Below are 17,359 nucleotides of genomic sequence, written 5' to 3' on the forward strand. Positions count from 1 at the left end.
ACAATGCACTCCCGAGCTTGAGCCAAGCTTTTCCTCGTTTAAAGTACTGCAACTAAGCTCGACATGATCTTAGGCTCGTTTAAGGCTTATCTCAATATATAAAAAAAATAAAAAAAGTATATACAATAATTAATAAAGAGTAGGTGGGCCGAGCTCCAGCTTTAAAAAACAACTCAAGTGCCTAGTTTGAGTTTCTAAAATATTTTGAAACGATCCGAGCCTGAGCACGAGCTCTCGTAAATCAAAGCAAGTCAATCTCGACTCCGATTGTTTACACCCTACCCCCCTCCCAACCCAATCCCACCCACTCTTTTTTTTTCAAAAGTGGATAATAAAGAGAAAAAAAAGAGTGCTCGCTTTAGCATTCTAGAAAACTCCAAAAGGATTTATTCCTTACTCAAGTACTTATTACAAATCATCATATTACCATACCAAACACTTTTAATCTGAGTTTAAGCGAATGTTTGAAGTTCTTAAGTAAGAACATGTGAAGCAAAGTGGTTCTGATCAAAGCTGTAATACTAACCAGTTTCAGTCGTGCTAGAAGATATAACAAGTCATTACTAGGTCGTATATATGTCAGCTAAGCTAACTTCTCTTCTTTTAGCCTATACGAAGACCGTTAATTAAGTGTTTTGTATTAACTCATGTTTGATTAGATTGTGTGTGACCTTTCATTATTGTAAGTGTCACAAAAGAATCGGCTAACGCTATGCCAGCTAGTCCGGTGCGTCACTTTCTTATTAGAGTAAAGTGAGAATGATTAAAAACTTGTAACATAAAATTTAACATAATTTTGGAAATAAACAAGACATGTTATATATTGGTAGGGTGTTGCTAAACGTACCACCTCTTATAACATTTTTACTAAATATACACCCCCTAAAGTTATTAGATTAATTACTATTACCTCATAGCATTCTTTATATACATATTAGTCCCTATAACATTTTTTTCACTTAATAATCTCCACTACATATATCAAATTAAAAACTATCAAGTATTAATATTAATTTATTTTTTTAGTATTAATTTTGTAAATATTTAATATATCTTTTCTTTAATTTTAATAGTATATATATTTATAATATCCTTATTTTACCTCTTTATCTTTTACAAAACAAACCCTAAACCCGAAAACATAAACCTTAAACAACCCGAAAACCTAAACCCTAAACCCGAACTCTCAATCTAGTGCTCTGTATAAGCAGAACAGACATCTTTCATCAACATTAAAAAAACATCATCAATAACACAGCAAGACTACTTCAAACACGAGTACGACACGAAACATCAAAAACATCCAGTGCCACACAAGCAATCCAATATTTGCAAAATGTCCAAACTAAGAAACCAAACATCACCTTAATTCATACTAGACTAACAAACACGTGTTCATTTCTCCTTACACAATGAGCTCATAAATTCATAAAAGATAAGTTTAAAAGACCTAAAACTAATATAGATTGATATCAACATCCGGGTAGGTTCGTTGGAGCTTCAACAACTTCACAGCAAACAAAAACTTCTCGTCAGACTCTGCAGACGAGAGGGAGTGAATAACAAGTTTTTTTTCAGAAAACAGGAGCATGCATGTAAATCCCTAATCAAGTATACTTCATTCATTGAACCTTTCAAATCTTTAAACACCGAACTTTGAAGCTGCAAACCGCCCCCATTGTATTAAAGTATACCTCTGAAATAAAAATATTAAAAAAATTGTGGGGGTTAGTACAGAAACTAACTAGTACTAAAAAAAGTCACATAACAGCAACAACAATAAATAAGTTAAAAAGAACTAATACTCGAAATCAATTTGAGCTACAGTGGAGGCTCGAGGGAGCTTCAATAACTTCATGGTAATCATCAACTGAGCACAAGGTGCTAGAGCCCCGCTGGGACGAATAAGAATACTTTTTAAGAAAGGAGAACATGCGAGTAAGTACTTTATCAAACACATTTCATTCTCTGAACCTGCAAAACAACCTGCAAGCACCACGCTTTGAAGCGCCGTTTTGTTGTATTCCACCTCTGGTATTGGTAATGTGTTAGAAACCTGCAAGAATAACCAACTAGTGTTCAAATGCGCAACCATATAACTATGAGATTACACAACAAACAGTAAGATTGAAACGTACACATGGAATTACATGGATCTCAAGGTTTTGTAGATTCGGCGAGCTCCAAATCAACTCAAAAGCAAATGATAAATTTATGCGATTGCCTAAATCTATTCTAAATAATCGAAGAGTCTTGAGGGAGAGAAAGGAGGTGGAGAACTTCTTTCTAGCACCATCTTCTATCAGCTGTAAAAAGTGGAATGAAAAAAAATAATGAGGCTATAAATTAAACTTATATGACACAGCTTAGCATTAATTACCTTGAAATCAAGTTTCAAAAAAAGCTCTTGAAGTTTTGGAAGAGAACCCAGAAGCTCAAAGATATTGTTCGAACTTATTGTCGTTGTAATGTCACGTTCACGCAAGGACAAAGATAATATTTTGAGATTTTTAAGGTTTGCAATCTCAACTAGTTTTACTTTGCCGGAATAATTCAATTTCAAATTCTCAAGCAAGGGGCACATACTAATAAACTTCCCATGTTCACTCTTTTCTCCACCAAAAGACAACTCTAAGCTCAATAGATTTGGAAAACCATAAAAACTAAACTAGGTGGAGGATTGAAACAACAAAAATGAAGTTTAAGACGTTCTAACTTTAAACAAGAAAAAAGATGGATAGGCAAATTTAATGGTCTTGCACCCAAGTATTGCACAAGAGTGAGGTCCTTAATTCCTTTTCTTGACAAGAACAAAATCCAGTTACAAATATATTCATCAGTCAGTTTGTTGTTGTGGAGGACACACTTTGTTATGGAACCATTAAGATGAAGAAGCATCATACTTATAACGCTCCCATAACTATTTGTATTTCCTTTTGAAAGAAATTTAAAGAAGTTCTCATCAATAACGAGTTGGCTAAGCATATTCCACTTAAACCTCCAGTTTCTCGACAAGATACCAGTCCTTACCGCATCTTGTAATGGCAACCAATTCAGAATATTAGTTATCACGTTATCTGGCATGTTGCTAATGAAATCTTCATGTGCAAGCTCGGGTGCTTTATTTGTCCGGTTAACCAGTTCCATTATTCTAACAAGAAAACACATATATTATAAACATAAACCAATTACGTAACAATACAAGAGATTCAAAATTCAATTCGACAAGTAGCACATAAATCCTAGTTTCATAAACCTCATGATGAGGAAAAAATATACTGTCACAATGATCAAATAGGAGTAATCCTATTCTAAGTTTCTAACCTTAGAAGTTAAAACCGTTTCGAATGAGTGACGAAAACTTCTACGCATGACAATTATCTTCAACCCAAAACATTAAAAACACTTGCAAGTGCGTTTAATTACCATCGCAAATTCATATTTCCATGTATTTTTACATTATCACCATTTTCTTTACATCTATTGTCCATAATCAAATAGTTTTTTAATCATACCAGAAGTTATCAAACTAAGAATGCAGGTACTAATTAATAATTAATGGAAATAGGTCGGGTTGGTGTAGTACCCGTTTTTTTTGGTATAATACCGAATTTTATAAAAAAATGTGGTGAATTTTTTCTTTTAAAAATCTGCTATCGAATATGTTTTTTGGGGGGTACCGATTTGGGACCAAACTAAACTTGTTCCCCTTAAAAAGTTACCAAATTCAACTTTGGCCCGTTTGACAATCTGTTGTTTATATATACATATGCATACCACTTATGGTAGTTGCCCCTTGAAACATAAGCTATACAATATTACTATTCAAACAAAACATAAGCTAGTTGCCCCTTGAAACATAATAACCAATACAATATTACTCTTCACAAGAATTACCCGAAATCACTTTGTCACGATATCCGAAAACAGCCATGATGGCACTTTGAGCCAAGAATGATAGAAATTTGAAACTCAAATCAACTCTTATCTTGAGCTTCGACCCGTTTACTTGAACAATTTTGTTCTACTGTGTAATCCAAAATATGTTTTATATTTCCAAAACTACCCCTGGTATAAAACAAATTAGATAAGGTAGAGTCCAATTTTGACTATTTAACTAACAGTTAGTCAAACTTTGTGTCAAACAGTTAGTCAAACTTGAAGTTTCAACTAAACTCAATGAACCATCGAAACTTGAAGTTTCAACTAAACCATTTGCAACAGTTAGTCAAACTTGAATATCAAATGCCCATATTGCCCTTGCAAATAATCCCCATAAAAATGCTAAATTCGCTTTGCACTAATCTGCATGATCTCAAATCATATTGTGCTATTGATCAAGTTGACCACCAAAATGAGTCCACGTGTTTTTCAATACAGTGACGGCGATTTTAAAATTATATGTTTATTCATATTCGCGATGTTCATGGTTCGGTTTAAAACGATGAAACCACCTAAACCGGTCGTTGGTTCTGGTTTAGCGGTCAGTTTTTTGTATTCTCTTTCGGTCAGTCGGCTTCATAAATTTCAAACCATGTTAAAACTGGACCAGGCCATAAAATTTTTAGTATATTTTAATGTTCTTAAATATTTTATATTGCAATTATTTTTGTATTAGTTTTGATAAATTATAAAACTGCTTTTTGTTCCCAATTTGGTTTTCATCATTTTTATACAATTTATGTTATGATGGAAACATGAGCTACAAATGTTAATATGAGTGCAGAGCAAGCAACATCTTATTTTATACTACTTTGATAGCTTATTTTTTCATAACTTGTTTTATGCTTTGACAACCCTTTCTATTTATTATTTTATACAATTAATATAATGTCTCAATAAAACCCAAACCATGGCCCGCACACGACCCGTTTACCTAAATGGGTATGGAGTTCTATGTAAAGATGCATATTTAGACTAATGGGATTCGTAAAAAGGCTCGCATGAACTTAGGAGATGATACCTTTTGTGATCGTTTCTTTTTATGATTGTTACCTTGTATGATCATATAAGCCATATTGTGATTGTTCCCTGCATTCGCCTCCGGGGCTTGAAAATTGTGAGGCCCACACGATCACGGGTTCTTGTTTTCTAAGTTTTATCAACTACTTGAGATCCCTTTATCAGGTATAAATTGTAACGCATTGGCTATATGTAACCAACACCATAATTAATATAATTATTATAATCGAACTTAAGGACTTTAAGTAATAAAATTAAATAGATTAGTGGCATAAAACATACTAACCTGGTGCATTGCCAACTTGTAAAGTACACTCGACCTCTAATGCCGCCTTCGGATTTTAAGACATGCTTTGCGGCATCCGTCAGACCGCTATATTTTATTGTTGTGGTGGCTACACCGGCTTCCGCCTCGGTAGCTGCACCTAAACTTGGGCCTGCAATCTGTACAAAAAAGTTAGATTTTGGTAATGGGATTGCTGCCATTGCTTTCGCAAGTTTGCATTACATGGGTGATGAAAAATTACCATCTTGCCCCTGCAACTTTCTTTCGTTTTATATCCCTTTGGTCAAAATAAAGAAATAGTAGTTTCTGATAAAAAAATTTTCACCAGTTGTGTTGTAATACTAATATGCTTATTTAATAACCCATACACAAATATAATTTTTTCAAGATTGATAAAGAAACTGGGCTGACACGTACAATTAGGAGTGGCCAATAGACCAAGTGACCCGTTAATAAAGACCTTGTTAACATGTACAATTTGAAATGGTTATCGGGTTATTTTGATCCATTAACTAATACAGACCTTCTTAACACTTGTTACCGGGTTATATTTTTTTTAAAAGGAGCAACGATTTATCGGGTTAATTAGGCCCCTTAATAAAAAACTTTCAATTTTTAACAACTGGTTTAAACTATACCAGAGAAGCCCGCACTTCCGGTGCAAGCTTTAAGCTACATGTATTCGCTTTAGTGAAATCAACAAAAATTAGGAGATATCATTACATATTCAAAAAAATGGTTTGTCATATAAGTACCCTTTTTAGGCTTCTCAGTTGATTTTCCATCGAAATTCTAAAAAACAAGCGAAGTCTCCGACCACCTTCATCTGTGGCGCCGCAACCGGGTTAATATGCGACGGTTGAGAAGCCGCAGTCACCACGTTAACATTTTGTTAAGATGCCTTGTTCTTATTCTTGAATGCGTCGTGCCACTTATCAATTCTCTTTATAGTTCCAACCAAATGATTGTCACCAACATCCCTAAAAACAAATTTTCTCGTGCAAATAATCAGAAAGATTCAGATTTCAAAACTTGAAAAAATGTGGTAGTTAATTTGATGAACGATACAGATGGCCAGGACATTGCAATGGGCCTAATTTTGGTGGAATAGGTCATACAAACGGTTTTGGTGCAGATGAAGGTATTGAAGCTCACTCAGTATTTTCCCTTTGAAGCCATTAAAACTCAAGTATGTGTAGCCATATGCCCATACGAATTAAGTAATTTAGTTGGATTTTATGTTGAAAAATAGTTCAATTTAGCCCAAAAAAATACTCACAGGCGTGTTTATTTACTTCGCCAATTTCTATTAATTAAGATTGTGAAAACAGTAATTGAAAAAAATAACATTATAGCATGAAAATGATGAGTTACCATTCCTTCAATTTGGTCTTCACCACCTACCAACTCAGCCCCTGCAGCTCTAACCTAGTCAACAGCTACTCCTTCAGCAAATACAACAACCCAAAGAGCCTGCAAAACACAAACCGCCATGAGTAATTAAAAATTGTTCATAATCATAAACTCAATGAACCATCAAAGTACCATTTGCAACTGTGAGTATTTTGTGTCATACTCATTATTACTATATATTAAAGATGAAGCTTGGTGCCGCAAGTGACCCGATTGGTCCACTTGACCGCATGGGGTGTTTCATATATATATTTTTTTGTTTTTTGGTTTTTTTTGTTTCTCCTTTGCATTTTTAGATTTTGTTGTTGTTTGTTTTTTATAAAACAATTTTTTTGATCATTTTGTTTTTTTATTTAGTATCAACACCGTCGATTCCACTAAATTCGTGTCATTCGCCGTCGCAACTCATATTTCTTTTAATTTAGTGTTGACACCGTCGATTCCAACCAAATTTGTGTTGTTCGCCGCCACAATTCGTGGTTTCATTTTGCCATGTTTTTTGTTTTACATTTTGAAACATGTTAGTTTGTTACTTTGTTGTATTTAGGTGGTGATGAATTTAGTTTTTTGTTTACTTTCAGAGTCGTAAGCCGATACCAAAAGAATTTGCATTGGTTCATCATTACAGCGAGCGTTTTCTTTAAGTAATTAATTTTTTTCTATCTGATCTTAAAAAAACTTAGTTATGTAGGTTTTGTTCCGAAGCTGTGACCAAATACCGATCGAATTAACGTTGACTTTTAGCCGCATAACACACTTTTTACTAACCAACTAGATGTCGCTTTAAACAAGTTTTTTTATTATAAGCTATACGAGGGTCAATACTATCAGGTTGGCGCAACCACCGATATGCTACCTAGTTTTATATTCAATTAAAAACCATTGAAACCGTGATTGGTGCCCAAATTTTACAGAAAGATCTATGATCAATAACTTAAAGCCGGAAACTCTAAACCTATAATCAGCCCCAAAATCACAAAATTACACACCTGGGTGGCTGGGTTAATGTGAATGCCGAATTCGAATGTGGTTCCTGACGTTGCCGGAGGGTGGGGGCTGCGGTGGGTTGAATTGAATGAGAGTGATCTGATTAGGGTTTGAGAAACACAAACAGGGGTATTTTAATTGAAGGATGTGAATCCGTAAAGCCGGTGGTGACGATAAAGCGGTAACTGGTGAAGCCCATGTGTCAGATTCATACACAGAGTATTCAACTATAATTGAAGACCAGTGTGATTCATTGAAAAGGGCATTAACGGCAAATTAGCAATCAATGGAGCGATGAAGTAGCGGGAGTGAAATGGAGGGTCGCCTGAAATGTGTATTGTACTGGCTGACGGCAAGAATTAGATATAGCGGCGTCTCCAAAATTAAATTTAGCGGCGTCTTTAAATAATAAAATTACTATTTTGTCTATCTAAAATATCTTCCTATCTAATAAAAGAGAATAAATTTGGACATGTGTCACCTCCATGTTTCATTTACTACCGTGTCCTTCAAAGAGGCCATCCACATTTCTTTTTCCTTTAACCCCTGTAATCTTTCTCTGTAAGCTTTGTTTCTCAGTCTTATCAAATTAAAATTCAAAATTCAAACAACATTTCTCCCTCTTCTCTCTCATACGCCATAGATAAAGCCTAGACTATGATGAACGATACTTAATAGTTTTGTTTCTTTGTTATGCAATTTGATCTACTGAAATTAGGGTTTCTGCGTTTTGGACGTAACAGTTGAGTCGATTTAGTGTCTTACAATCTTCAATCCTCAAGCACCAGTTCAATTTAATCGTTGGTTCATCATTCGCAGCCTAATTCCTAATCAGAGGTAAAAATTGATTCTGAGTTTGATGTTTATTATTTTTATAGAGTATAGATTTTATCATTCACATGTTTATTGGGATTATCCTCATCTCTTCTGCTTGACAGATTCACATCCACAATGGAGTAATCCTTTGAAGTCCTAAGCCCTAGCCGCTTCTGTAAGTTTGATTCTTCATAATGATTCTTCATTCTCATAATGGGTTTTCTTTAACTTTATGCAAGTATTAATTAATTTAATCGTAGATACAATCGCGTTCGTAACATGGAAATATGGAATTAAAGGTTTGCCTTAAAGTTCATAAACTACTTACACATAGAAAGTACCTATCAAATACCAATCTGCTTTGTTAACTAATGTTGTGTGGGCTAAATAAAAGTAACTTATCCATAGTACATGACACCGTTATGAAATTTGTATTACTAGGCAAGTATCAAATGTTTTCTTTTAAAGAAAACACCATTGTAAATGGCATATTTAATATTGTAGATGAACTTTTTGGTAAATATAAAGATGATAGTGATACAAATGCTTTACTTTACATGTGCATTAACTTGTATATGCTTTGGCTTGTCAATTTTTTTTTTGTCTTATACCTTGATGTTTGTTTCTTTTGCTGCATAAGATGTTATACTTTGTTTATCTTAATTATATGCAGGTTTGGATGTTATGTTCCTTCCGTGTTTGTGATGTCCCACTTTTGTTTCCTGCTTTGTTATGTTTTGGTTTGCGTATTATTGGTTTAAAATGTAGATACTTCAGTTTTTTTATAGCATAGTAGTATTTATAAATGTTTGCTTCTTTTTTGTGTTTGAAGAAATTAAAGTTATCTTTGGTTTTTTTGATTGCTATGACTCTAGGATTTCATTGCTAATGTATTTTTGTTTTACTTCTTTCGTTTGGTGAATTTGTGTTTGTATTAATTTATTGTAGTTTTAGACTTTTGTTTAAGCTCTATCTTTGCTTTTAACATTTGTACTTGATTGCTCACTCTGTCCTCCACATGTCGCGTGATAAAAGACCACAGATTAGCTCATCATTATTCGGTAACGAGTATCATTGTAAATCATATTGGCAAGCCTCTCATCACCCTGCACTGTGAGTTTCTCTAATTCCTTTCCATAGACACCCTTAGTATCCTTTTCTCATTCTTATTTTATTTCATGGTGACTTGTGTTTAGAAAAGAAAGCAAACGATTTAGGCTTCTTGAGAAACACAAGGACTGTGTTTTTTGAGCAAAGGGCTTCCATAAAAAGGAAGATTACTTTCAAGTTAAAGTTTTTAGGTAATACACATTCATTTAATATTGGATTTTTCTAAAAAACAAAAACTATGAACCTAAATTTATTAACAAAATATCAAAGAAAAGGCAGCACCCAGGAATTCAGATGAGTACTTATATTCGAAACTGGGCGAATTGGGCCACAACCAGTTTGGTTAACCTTCTAAGTGCGTGCATCTTTTTGTCCAAGTTTTTGAACATTTTTATATATAATTGCTGCATTAGTAGAACGATTGCTCTGTAGAACTACAGGCTATTTAGCCTTCTTTGTTAATGCTTTCAACGCTAAGTTTTAAGTAACAGGTTGCAAGAAAAGTGTTAGTTATGAGCATCATAAGGAAATTCATTTAAACGGAACTAAGAAACAATACGTTATATGAATACTATTTGGTTTTCTTATATAAATAATGGTTTACAAATTGCACATTTAGTATACACAAATTGAAGTTTTTACCTGCATATTAACACATGTTTTACAATTAACGTTTACAACCTGTGTGTCACACGGGTAAATATCCACTATTGTTTTGTTATCATTGTGTATTCAAATTATTTGTTTATCATTTTGTAGGAATTCAGACAGATCAAAGGAAACATTAGTGCAATGATATCAGTGAGTACAAGGTCTAATTGCATAATTAATTTTAGTCTCAACTTTTCTTGCTTCACTGTTATGTTTTTGTTAAACTACTTGAATTTAATTTCACATGTTTATATGATCATGCTTTTTAATTGCAGACTTATTATAGATGGGTTATTGTCATATCTAATCGGGATTTAGGCCAACATGCATGGTTGTCTAAAGGAAGCTATATTTTGTTTTTATGATCTTCCGGCCAACAAAGAAATTGGAGGGCTTCACATGTTATCAACGGCTGACATTAATGTTACACAGTACATCGCAGATAGGTATGGTGTAACACTTTAGGAGTGGTAAGCGTTATGAAGAAGACCACTTGATTCTAAACCTATATTGTGGTTATATTCACGTTTATGATCTAAAAATCCTTTGAATGTTAAAATTTTTTATGTGGTAATGTTTTTCTTTTCTCAACAGCCATGGGAGAGTAAGGTCAATTGATCTACATCTTTAGGTAGAATATGCTCTCAAGAGGCAGGAAGCTCAGTCACAAAATAAGCTTGAAGATTTGGAAGTGAGTTTTAATTTTGTATAGTAATACACGCTAAAAATCACCTTTACATAAACAAACTTCTACTATAAAATGTTTAAGGGGAGACGAAATAGAAAAATAAAAGCACACAACAATTCTTTCTTACTTGTAATTTAGCTTAACAAGGGTATATATGTATTTTTGTAGGTTTGTTCATGGAGTTTCAACAAAAAGTTATAGCTTTTGGAACCTAAGTTAACACCTTTGCCAGGACGGTTCGTTTCTTCATTGGACTTGCGGTCACGGCGGCGACATCAATAGCCATTGCACTACATGAAAGTTTACTATGTATTAAGGATTTGCATTTTGAAAGTCATTGGCATTTACATATATCCCCTTCATAAGTTCTTTTATTACATATTTACCTGTCCCTTAAAAATCAATTACAAATTTCTCCTTCCTAAACCACATATATTACATATCTTCCCATTTCATTAAAATTAGCATATAGAAAGACTATTTTACCCTTAATGAACTAATTAAAGAACTTTTTACATATATCCCCTTCTTATGAGCAACAATTACATATATCCCCATTTAAACCCAAACCGAGTCATTGTTAACACGAACACATCAAATCTAATAAATTCAATAGGAGTTATTTTTTTTAATCGTTAGCAAATATGAAAAAAAAACATTTTTTTACCATAGTGTATAGGTTCAATATTTCTAACATGGGTGGCATATATAATTTGAAATCACATTATAAACATACTTGACTAGGGATGAGCACGGTACCGGTACCGAAAATACCGATCCCGAAAATCCCAAATCTTTGGTACCGGTACCGAAATATTCGGTTCGGTACCGGGACGGTACCGGGATTATACCGGTACCGAAGATAAAAAATCGGGAAATACCGGAACCGTACCGTACCGGTACTGTACCGATCCCGAAACTTAAAATTTTGATACCGATTTGGTACCGACGGTACCGATTTCGGTACCGGTACCGGTACCAATCGTTACCGGTACCGATTTTGCTCATCCCTAGAGCTGGGCTGGTGAAGTAGAAGAGTGTGTGGTTTGAGAAGATTGCATGTTTGGGCTGTTAAGGTTCCGTTTAGGTGGGCTGGCTTGTGGATTTATAGCTGGACTTTGGGAGAATGATAATGGTTGGGTGAAGACTGTTGGAGATGGATCAATGAATGAATGATGGGTGGGGGTTGTAAATGGAAACTTTTTTTTCATCAAACGTGATGTGCCGAGAATATATTATTTTTCCCGTGGAAATTTCTAAGCATTGATAGCCACAATAACTTGTTGGGTACCCGATGAAAATGCATAGGAAGGTACGAGGTTCAAGTTTGTTGGTATGGGTCGCGTAGTGTTTGGGTAGCACGCACAACCAAACACATGAGGGTGTTCATAAGTTGGTTCACGAAGATATAGAGCGGATGTTGGGGATCAATTTTGGAGAGGTGGGGTGGGAAGAACAGTATGTAGATAAGAAGCCATGTGAAGAGATTCAACCCAAAACGTGGAAGGGAGTGAAGCATGAATTAATAATGTAAACATAATCTCGTTTAGACGGTGAATCATCCGTTCGTATTTGCCGTTTTGTTGAGATGTACGTGGGCATGAGAAACATAATTGAGTGATTATTTATTCCCCGCCCATATGATATTAGAAAGATTGTATTTTCATTTTGAATTGGGTTTGAACAAAAGCATGAAAATGGGCAAATTTAGTGAGTGTGTCAGACCTATTATTAGAGGATAAACCCATGTCTATTAAGTGAAAGCATTCACCAAAACCATATAATATGTATATCCTGCATGACTTGAAATTGGAGAGGTCCTGTAAAATAGCAAATGGCACCAAAGTATTAGAAACTCTGTAAAATAGCAAATGGCACCAAAGTATTAGAAACTGAATCCGAAAACGGTAATTGTATATGTTTCGACAATTGACATGAATGACAAACAAAAGGAAATGACTATTTATTTCAAGCAATAAATTTATTTAAATGTAGAAACCCCATGACGGGTTGACCCGGGTTTTCAAATCGGTTGTGCCATGAAGGAGACTCTTAAGCGGAAGCAAAACAAGCAGTAGTGATGGAACTATTGTTGGTGAACGGGTAGAGGTGACCCGAACTATTTTGACGACTCAGGATCGTCCCATCCTTGAAATCCTTCACAGAAAATCCAAATGGGTCAAATTAAAAAGATTCTAATTGTTAATATTAGATTGTCAGACATAAATAAGGTTCTTTATAATATTGGGTTTAAAAAGAACAAATTTTAAAGTATACGGTTTGGATATTGGCGGTACCCGATCCAAGTATTGTAATTTTGTTGCCATTTCCTACAAATGTTGACGATATTGGTGAATACGAGGAAAAAGTATCGAGTTTACTTGGATCATAGGTCATTTGGTTGTTCCATAGTCATAGTTTGAAACACAGCAGCACTCTGAGTGGGCTCCATTGGGTCATACTCGGCCAGGTTCACTTGAGTTGTAGAGGAGCCGGATCTGTTTACCACTATTTCGATGAGCTTGTTTGGGCTTCCATGGTTGGGCCCATCCTTGAGTTGGAAACGAACACGAAGGCGGGGCTAATAAGTAGGGATGGCAATGGGTCGGGTTTGGGTCGTGTTTAGGTATTCCCAAACCCATACCCGGTTATTAAAGTCCATCCCAAACCCGCCGGGTTTCAGGTTTTCCCATCGGGTTTCGGATTTTCAATCGGGTTTTGATAAAATATCCGTCGGGTATACCCGGCCCAAAATCCGTCGGGTTTTGACAAAATATAACTAATCGATTACAAATATGGTTACCATAAAGATAAAATATCTCAAATAATTAACATAACCAAGTTTTGACAAATAATTTATTTGGAATATAGTATATTTATAATATAATAATCTATATCGGGTACATCGGGTATATAATCGGGTAAATGGGTTTATGCTATCGGTAATCGGGTCGAAGTAATCGGGTATATTAAAAATCCCAAACCCGCGAAAAATTTTAAAACTAATCCCAAACCCTAATGGGTAGGGTATTACCCGTCCCTTTTACGCCGGATTTCGGGTTTTCCAATTGGGTTCGGGTTTCTTTACCATCCCTACTAATAAGGAGCAATGGGCCAATACAGATATGGAGGTGGTTGGACAATAGGGTTGGTCGTAGGAGACTGAGTTAGTGGTCCTGAACCACGTGTATTGTTGGGTTTACCCGTTCTTGGGTGTTCACGCTTACCAGATTTGTTATTGGGCCGACGTTGGGGAGGGGTAGGCCTACGGTTATTGGTTTCCCATGGAACAATGGCTGGGTGGCGGTCACTGACTGCAGCTGCTACAATGGGTGTTGGAACTTGTGTCTCACGAGCATGCTAACGTAGCATCTCCGGTTGCAACATGCTACACATATTCTCCCATGATGGGAGAGTTTGGTTAAGAAACGAGGCCACAATATCATACTCCGGTGGAAGACCACATACGAGTTGAAGAACTAGTCATTGTTCAGTAACTAGCGAATCAACATCAACAAATTGATCCGCGAGTTCCTTGAGACTTTGGCAGTAAACTTCAAGTAAGGGCATGGCTTGGCTTTGAGAGATAAGTTCGTAAACTCGTGTTCCAAAGTAGCGGCTCGTGACCCCTTGTTGTTGAGGAAAATTCCATTGACATAATTCCAAGTCTCCAGAGAAGTGGACTCATGTCAAGGACCCGAACAAGCAGGTCATCAGAGAGGGTCCCATAAATCTATTGGAGGACCACCACATCGATCTTCATCCATGAGGGGTAGTCTGCATGTGTCTTGGCAGGGGCGTACCGTCGATGTGACTCAACACATCGTAGCCTCTGGAAAGGAGCTGGAAAAGTTTTACCTAGGAGTAAGAGACCTTCACTCCATCAAGAACGCGGACCATATTTTGGATGTTAATGATGGTGTAAATGGGGTGTAAGGCTTGTGATTTTGGGTTTGCCATGACTGGAAAATTGAGAGGTCTAATGGTAAGATTAGGGATAGCGACAGAATGAAAGTTTCAAACTGCAAAGGATGATACCATGAGAGATGTGGGAATATTTCAATATCCGTTATTCACTTGGTAAAACCCTTAATATAATACAAAGTCAAGAGGTGAAATAGGAAATGTGTCTAACAAACCTAACAAACTGATAAATAAAGTTTACAAGATAATACAATTAATATAATTATAATAAACCAATAATATCTCAAGATATTATCAGTTAGCGCACTGTGTTTTGTTGGGGATCGTGTGCACATATTATTTCCAACAAAACTCTCTCTTGTGGAAAAAAAAGATCATTCGGTTTGAGGTGAATTCTCCACTGTTATCACATTGTATCTTCTTAATTTGCTTCCCAAATTGTGTTAGCACCCATCCTATGATGAAATTCAATAAACACTCACTTGTATCGCTTTTGTGTTTAATGAGATAAGTCCACACCGCCTACTAAAATCATCAAGAATTGTCAAAAAGAAACTAGCATTTGAGGTAATAGGTTTACGATATATTCCCATGTGGCTGTATTAAATCAAAATAGGCATTAGTTTTAATACAACTTTTTGGAAAAGACAAACGAGTAAATTTAGCTTTATTACTGCAAGCATCATCAACATTGTCTCTAAGGTTAAAATATGTATTCTTAAAAAATCAATTTGATATAACTTATAGCGTATGAGGCATGACCCAATCTTTTGTGCCCAAACTTATGCGTCTGTCTTTGACATCTTAGCGTTTCTTTCTTTGACTACCACGCCCATGCGATACATACCATTCACATGTTTACCCACTCCAGTTATCTTCTTTAAATGTAAGGCTTACATACAACAAAAATCAGGGAAGAAGCTCTCAACGCACTAAGGATCATTTGCTAATCGACCAACCAAAGCAAATTACAATTGAAATCAAGTATATATAAGTTTGTAATTATTGTCTAGTTTGTTAAGATGCTTTCACCCATAGCTTTAAAAGATATTGACATAGTTAGGAATCATAACTGGTGCTTCATTTGTGCACTCGGTGTAATTTTCGAGTAGGTTAAGTGTGTGGACTATATACTCGCTTGATCTAGAGTCTATAATCCACTTGTCATGCTGTTGTAACTTACCTACCATAAACTTCAAACTCAAGTACATAAATCATTATATTTTTCGAGGGACAATAGTAGAATACCGATCAAAAACTACACAGACCTATCTCTAAACAAAATACATAAATATAAAAAGGAAATAAAAGTTAAACGAGACAATATTTAGGGCGGTTCTGTAAATTTTATGGGGGTGGCTTGGAGAAGATTTCAAGTAATCATTACTTTTTATTTATTAATGAGTTAGTCTTACCATACATTCTATTTGTGTTGGTATCAAATGTGTATTTGATTTCGAGTAGGACTAGGCCAAATGACATCTATATAAGCCTTTGGTATATGATGTAAGTTAATTAACTTTTTAGTTTGTCCTGGGATCGAAGGTTTTTGTTTGTCAATTAATATTTGCGTGTTCAATTTAGTTGATTGCAATACAAGTATTTTGTTTACTTTATGTTTGTACCGCAAAGTGGTAATTAAAGGTGTGCAATCAAAATTCCTTCCAAGTCCTAATGTGGTCCTATGTTATCTTTGTTTGACTTAGGGTAACAAGAGAGGTTGATTTCTAATTTGGGTTTGTGACAGTACTTGTGAAACTCTCCTGGTTTAACACTAAATAAAGAGGAGATTGTTTTTCTTAAGTATATTAATAAAATAAGACTAGCAAGTGACTAGACTTAAAAAGACACCCAGTTACAACAAACCCACCCAATTACCCTACGTTATCTTAAAACGAAAAATTACACCACGCCTCCTAATATATTCCCATCAATTTCCCTCTATTCTCTACCCAAACGTCGTACCCAAAAAAGCGATAAACTCGAATTAAACCTCAAACTCAATAAATTCACATAAGATGACTTTAGGAATGATTTTCAAGAATTAATGAGTCGATTTGTTTTGAAAATAACTATTTGGAATCTTCCTTTGATAGACCATACCTTCTATATAAAAGATTTTTTTATTTTCTTTTTAAGAAAACCTAAATTACGCTGATGATGGCTTCCTCCCTGCTGCGCCTCACAAGGTCCTTCGTCCCGTTCCGTCCAGCGGCCCTAGCTGTCTCTGCACATCGTCAACTCAACATTCACAGCATACGTCAGCATTCAACGAACACCACTCAAACAAGGCAGTTTTCGTCACCGTCAGAGGACGCGCCACCACGTACTGGTTTGCTTTTTAACCATTGTTTTAAAAACAGATAAATACAGGCCGGTTCAACCATTCCCTGTAGGTAAATAGAAATAGTTCTATCGACTTGACTTGAAGTTTAAACTTGTTGGACTCGGTCTGCCCAAGAGACATATTAAATTGATGTGGCTAGTACGTTATGATCCAAGTCGGGTCATACCCAATAACA

The 17,359-nt window shown here is 35.3% G+C and overlaps 1 long non-coding RNA gene and 1 pseudogene across 3 annotated transcripts; one reads left to right on the forward strand and one right to left on the reverse strand.

Annotated features, from left to right (window-relative positions):
- Positions 1-1,192: 1,192 nt before the first annotated feature.
- Positions 1,193-3,179, reverse strand: LOC143550010 (F-box/FBD/LRR-repeat protein At1g13570-like; annotated as a pseudogene).
- Positions 3,180-8,284: 5,105 nt separating this feature from the next.
- Positions 8,285-10,830, forward strand: LOC143550009 (uncharacterized). Of its 3 annotated transcripts, XR_013138247.1 has the most exons (5): positions 8,285-8,485; positions 8,587-8,639; positions 10,334-10,386; positions 10,501-10,671; positions 10,820-10,830. It is a non-coding gene; the product is annotated as an uncharacterized LOC143550009 (long non-coding RNA). The 3 variants fall into 3 exon arrangements; XR_013138246.1 differs by lacking the exon at positions 10,820-10,830 and having other exon boundaries at positions 10,501-10,810; XR_013138248.1 differs by lacking the exon at positions 10,820-10,830 and having other exon boundaries at positions 10,334-10,375; positions 10,501-10,810.
- The last annotated feature ends 6,529 nt before the right edge of the window (positions 10,831-17,359 follow it).

The sequence above is a fragment of the Bidens hawaiensis genome, unplaced genomic scaffold, assembly GCF_021521415.1.
Source record: "Bidens hawaiensis isolate Kalapana, Puna unplaced genomic scaffold, B.hawaiensis_p1.1 tig00015906_1, whole genome shotgun sequence".
Lineage (NCBI taxonomy): Eukaryota > Viridiplantae > Streptophyta > Magnoliopsida > Asterales > Asteraceae > Bidens > Bidens hawaiensis.